The sequence below is a fragment of the Opisthocomus hoazin genome, unplaced genomic scaffold, assembly GCF_030867145.1.
Source record: "Opisthocomus hoazin isolate bOpiHoa1 unplaced genomic scaffold, bOpiHoa1.hap1 HAP1_SCAFFOLD_157, whole genome shotgun sequence".
NCBI lineage: Eukaryota > Metazoa > Chordata > Aves > Opisthocomiformes > Opisthocomidae > Opisthocomus > Opisthocomus hoazin.
The window spans coordinates 55,001-61,049 of NW_027449010.1; positions in this window are offsets into that span (position 1 = coordinate 55,001).

A 6,049-nucleotide genomic window follows, 5' to 3' on the forward strand; every position below is an offset into this window, starting at 1 on the left:
GAAACCCCTCTTGGAGCCCTCGCTCCAGTCGGCAACGGCCACCGGAGCCTGCGGGCAAGCAGCGGCTTCGCGCGGCTTCTGGCAGTCGGAAGCGCCGTGCGCGATAGGTAGGAGGCAGAACGGCCACGGCCAGGGCCGCCGGGCAACGCCCGAGTCTGCCGGCTGAGCCGCGGGTGACAAGCGTTCGAGTGCCGGCGACCGCCGCCGGTCTCGGCCCGGCCCTGGAGAAACCCCTCTTGGAGCCCTCGCTCCAGTCGGCAACGGCCACCGGAGCCTGCGGGCAAGCAGCGGCTTCGCACGGCTTCTGGCAGTCGGAAGCGCCGTGCGCGACAGGTAGGAGGCAGAACGGCCACGGCCAGGGCCGCCGGGCAACGCCCGAGTCTGCCGGCTGAGCCGCGGGTGACAAGCGTTCGAGTGCCGGCGACCGCCGCCCGTCTCGGCCCGGCTCTGGAGAAACCCCTCTTGGAGCCCTCGCTCCAGTCGGCAACGGCCACCGGAGCCTGCGGGCAAGCAGCGGCTTCGCGCGGCTTCTGGCAGTCGGAAGCGCCGTGCGCGATAGGTAGGAGGCAGAACGGCCACGGCCATGGCCGCCGTGCAACACCCGAGTCTGCCGGCTGAACCGCGAGTAGCTGCAGCGGTTCGATGGCGCTGGTCCGCGAGCGCCAGCCCTCTGCCCTAGTATACGGACAGCGAGGTCCCCGGCCCCGGCGGGCTCGAAGAGAACCGTCTTCCCCCAGCGGGGAGGCGCGCGAGCGCCGCCGACTCTTACCATGACGTAACTGGAGGCAGCGCAAAGCAGCGACCCCTTCGGCAGCTCCGAAGAAGAACCGGGCAAGACGTCTACCTGCCAGAACCGCGGTGGAGCCAAAGTCCCGCCGGAGCGAGGTAGACGAGGCATCCCTTTCCGCCGGCAGCTCCGGCGGCCACATCGGGCACACCGGACCCGGCGGACGGTAAAACGGGTAGACCTGGCCTCCCTGCCGGCAGAACGGGTAGACGAGGCCTCCCTGCCTGGAACCGGGTAGACCTGGCATCCCTGCCGGAAGCGGGTAGACCTGGCATCCCTGCCGGTAAAACGGGTAGACCTGGCCTCCCTGCCGGCAGAACGGGTAGACGAGGCCTCCCTGCCTGGAACCGGGTAGACCTGGCATCCCTGCCGGAAGCGGGTAGACCTGGCATCCCTGCCGGTAAAACGGGTAGACCTGGCCTCCCTGCCGGCAGAACGGGTAGACGAGGCCTCCCTGCCTGGAACCGGGTAGACCTGGCATCCCTGCCGGAAGCGGGTAGACCTGGCATCCCTGCCGGCAAAACGGGTAGACCTGGTCTCCCTGCCGCCAAAACGGGTAGACCTGGCCTCCCTGCAGGTAAAACGGGTAGACCTGGCCTCCCTGCCGGCAGAACGGGTAGACCTGGCCTCCCTGCCGCCACAACGGGTAGACCTGGCATCCCTGCCGGCAAAACGGGTAGACCTGGTCTCCCTGCCGGTAAAACGGGTAGACCTGTTCTCCCTGCAGGTAAACCGGGTAGACCTGGCCTCCCTGCCGGTAAAACGGGTAGACCTGGCCTCCCTGCCGGCAGAACGGGTAGACCTGGCATCCCTGCCGGCAAAACGGGTAGACCTGGTCTCCCTGCCGGTAAAACGGGTAGACCTGGTCTCCCTGCAGGTAAAACGGGTAGACCTGTTATCCCTGCTGGCAAAACGGGTAGACCTGGTCTCCCTGCAGCCAGAACGGGTAGACCTGGCATCCCTGCCGGCAAAACGGGTAGACCTGGTCTCCCTGCCGGCAAAAAGGGTAGACCTGTTCTCCCTGCCGCCAGAACGGGTAGACCTGGCCTCCCTGCAGGTAAACCGGGTAGACCTGGCCTCCCTGCCGGTAAAACGGGTAGACCTGGCCTCCCTGCCGGCAGAACGGGTAGACCTGGCATCCCTGCCGGCAAAACGGGTAGACCTGGTCTCCCTGCCGGTAAAACGGGTAGACCTGGTCTCCCTGCAGGTAAAACGGGTAGACCTGTTATCCCTGCTGGCAAAACGGGTAGACCTGGTCTCCCTGACGCCAGAACGGGTAGACCTGGCATCCCTGCCGGCAAAACGGGTAGACCTGGTCTCCCTGCCGGCAAAAAGGGTAGACCTGTTCTCCCTGCCGCCAGAACGGGTAGACCTGGCCTCCCTGCCGGTAAAACGGGTAGACCTGGTCTCCGTGCAGGTAAAACGGGTAGACCTGGCATCCCTGCCGGCAGAACGGGTAGACCTGGTCTCCCTGCCGCCAGAACGGGTAGACCTGGCATCCCTGCCGGCAAAACGGGTAGACCTGGTCTCCCTGCCGGTAAAACGGGTAGACCTGGCCTCCCTGCAGGTAAAACGGGTAGACCTGTTATCCCTGCCGGCAAAACGGGTAGACCTGGCATCCCTGCCGGCAAAACGGGTAGACCTGGTCTCCCTGCCGGTAAATGGGTAGACCTGGTCTCCCTGCCGCTAGAACGGGTAGACCTGGCCTCCCTGCCGGCAGAACGGGTAGACCTGGCCTCCCTGCCGGTAAAACGGGTAGACCTGGCATCCCTGCAGGTAAAACGGGTAGACCTGGCATCCCTGCCGGCAAAACGGGTAGACCTGGTCTCCCTGCCGGTAAAACGGGTAGACCTGTTCTCCCTGCAGGTAAAACGGGTAGACCTGTTCTCCCTGCCGCCAGAACGGGTAGACCTGGCATCCCTGCCGGCAAAACGGGTAGACCTGGTCTCCCTGCCGGTAAATGGGTAGACCTGGTCTCCCTGCAGGTAAATCGGGTAGACCTGTTATCCCTGCCGGCAAAACGGGTAGACCTGGTCTCCCTGCAGCCAGAACGGGTAGACCTGTTCTCCCTGCCGGCAAAACGGGTAGACCTGGTCTCCCTGCCGGCAAAAAGGGTAGACCTGTTCTCCCTGCCGCCAGAACGGGTAGACCTGGTCTCCCTGCCGGTAAATGGGTAGACCTGGTCTCCCTGCCGGCAATATGGGTAGACCTGGCCTCCCTGCCGCTAGAACGGGTAGACCTGGCATCCCTGCCGGTAAAACGGGTAGACCTGGCCTCCCTGCCGGCAGAAGGGGTAGACCTGGCCTCCCTGCCGGTAAAACGGGTAGACCTGGCATCCCTGCCGGCAGAAGGGGTAGACCTGGCCTCCCTGCCGGCAGAAGGGGTAGACCTGTCCTCCCTGCGGACAGAGCGGGTCGCCCGTGCTGGAGGCCCGTATGCAGGGGTGCCTGCACGGGGTGGGAAGGGCCGGCGGCGGGCTGCCTGTGCTCTCTCAGCCGGGGCGGCGGTGGGGGGGCTTGCGGGGGGTGGCTGGGGTCGGCAGGCCGGCCCTGCCGGAGGCCCGTATGCAGGGGTGCCTGCACGGGGTGGGAAGGGGCGGCGGCGGGGTGCCTGTGCTCTCTCAGCCGGGGCGGCGGTGGGGGGGCTTGCGGGGGTTGTCTGGGGGCGGCAGGCCGGTCCTGCCGGAGGCCCGTATGCAGGGGTGCCTGCACGGGGTGGGAAGGGGCGGCGGCGGGCTGCCTGTGCTGTCTCAGCCGGGGCGGCGGTGGGGGGGCTTGTGGGGGGTGGCTGGGGGCGGCAGGCCGGCCCGGCCGGAGGCCCGTATGCAGGGGTGCCTGCACGGGGTAGGAAGGGCCGGCGGCGGGGTGCCTGTGCTCTCTCAGCCGAGGCGGCGGTGGGGGGGCTTGCGGGGGGTGGCTGGGGGCGGCAGGCCGGCCCTGCCGGAGGCCCGTATGCAGGGGTGCCTGCACGGGGTGGGAAGGGGCAGCGGCGGGCTGCCTGTGCTGTCTCAGCCGGGGCGGCGGTGGGGGGGCCTGCGGCGGGTGGCTGGGGGCGGCAGGCCGGCCCTGCCGGAGGCCCGTATGCAGGGGTGCCTGCACGGGGTGGGAAGGGCCGGCGGCGGGCTGCCTGTGCTGTCTCAGCCGGGGCGGCGGTGGGGGGGCTTGCGGAGGGGTGGCTGGGGTCGGCAGGCCGGCCCTGCCGGAGGCCCGTATGCAGGGGTGCCTGCACGGGGTGGGAAGGGCCGGCGGCGGGCTGCCTGTGCTGTCTCAGCCGGGGCGGCGGTGGGGGGGCTTGCGGGGGGTGGCTGGGGGCGGCAGGCCGGCCCTGCCGGAGGCCCGTATGCAGGGGTGCCTGCACGGGGTGGGAAGGGCCGGCGGCGGGCTGCCTGTGCTGTCTCAGCCATGGCGGCGGTGGGGGGGGTTGCGGGGGGTGGCTGGGGGCGGCAGGCCGGCCCTGCCGGAGGCCCGTATGCAGGGGTGCCTGCACGGGGTGGGAAGGGCCGGCGGCGGGCTGCCTGTGCTGTCTCAGTCGGGGCGGCGGTGGGGGGGCTTGCGGGGGGTGGCTGGGGTCGGCAGGCCGGCCCTGCCGGAGGCCCGTATGCAGGGGTGCCTGCACGGGGTGGGTGGGCCTGCGGCGGGCTGCCTGTGCTCTCTGAGCCGGGGCGGCGGTGGGGGGGGCTTGCGGGGGGTGGCTGGGGTCGGCAGGCCGGCCCTGCCGGAGGCCCGTATGCAGGGGTGCCTGCACGGGGTGGGAAGGGCCGGCGGCGGGCTGCCTGTGCTCTCTCAGCCGGGGCGGCGGTGGGGGGGGTTGCGGGGGGTGGCTGTGGGCGGCAGGCCGGCCCTGCCGGAGGCCCGTATGCAGGGGTGCCTGCACGGGGTGGGAAGGGCCGGCGGCGGGCTGCCTGTGCTGTCTCAGCCGGGGCGGCGGTGGAGGGGCCTGTGGCGGGTGGCTGGGGGCGGCAGGCCGGCCCTGCCGGAGGCCCGTATGCAGGGGTGCCTGCACGGGGTGGGAAGGGCCGGCGGCGGGCTGCCTGTGCTCTCTCAGCCGGGGCGGCGGTGGGGGGGCTTGCGGGGGGTGGCTGGGGTCGGCAGGCCGGCCCTGCCGGAGGCCCGTATGCAGGGGTGCCTGCACGGGGTGGGAAGGGCCGGCGGCGGGCTGCCTGTGCTGTCTCAGCCGGGGCGGCGGTGGGGGGGCTTGTGGGGGGTGGCTGGGGTCGGCAGGCCGGCCCTGCCGGAGGCCCGTATGCAGGGGTGCCTGCACGGGGTGGGAAGGGCCGGCGGCGGGCTGCCTGTGCTCTCTCACCTGGGGCGGCGGTGGGGGGGGTTGCGGGGGGTGGCTGGGGGCGGCAGGCCGGCCCTGCCGGAGGCCCGTATGCAGGGGTGCCTGCACGGGGTGGGAAGGGCCGGCGGCGGGCTGCCTGTGCTGTCTCAGTCGGGGCGGCGGTGGGGGGGCTTGCGGGGGGTGGCTGGGGTCGGCAGGCCGGCCCTGCCGGAGGCCCGTATGCAGGGGTGCCTGCACGGGGTGGGTGGGCCTGCGGCGGGCTGCCTGTGCTCTCTGAGCCGGGGCGGCGGTGGGGGGGCTTGTGGGGGGTGGCTGGGGGCGGCAGGCCGGCCCGGCCGGAGGCCCGTATGCAGGGGTGCCTGCACGGGGTAGGAAGGGCCGGCGGCGGGGTGCCTGTGCTCTCTCAGCCGAGGCGGCGGTGGGGGGGCTTGCGGGGGGTGGCTGGGGGCGGCAGGCCGGCCCTGCCGGAGGCCCGTATGCAGGGGTGCCTGCACGGGGTGGGTGGGCCTGCGGCGGGCTGCCTGTGCTCTCTGAGCCGGGGCGGCGGTGGGGGGGGCTTGCGGGGGGTGGCTGGGGTCGGCAGGCCGGCCCTGCCGGAGGCCCGTATGCAGGGGTGCCTGCACGGGGTGGGAAGGGCCGGCGGCGGGCTGCCTGTGATCTCTCAGCCGGGGCGGCGGTGGGGGGGGTTGCGGGGGGTGGCTGGGGGCGGCAGGCCGGCCCTGCCGGAGGCCCGTATGCAGGGGTGCCTGCACGGGGTGGGAAGGGCCGGCGGCGGGCTGCCTGTGCTGTCTCAGTCGGGGCGGCGGTGGGGGGGCTTGCGGGGGGTGGCTGGGGTCGGCAGGCCGGCCCTGCCGGAGGCCCGTATGCAGGGGTGCCTGCACGGGGTGGGTGGGCCTGCGGCGGGCTGCCTGTGCTCTCTGAGCCGGGGCGGCGGTGGGGGGGGCTTGCGGGGGGTGGCTGGGGTCGGCAGGCCGGCCCTGC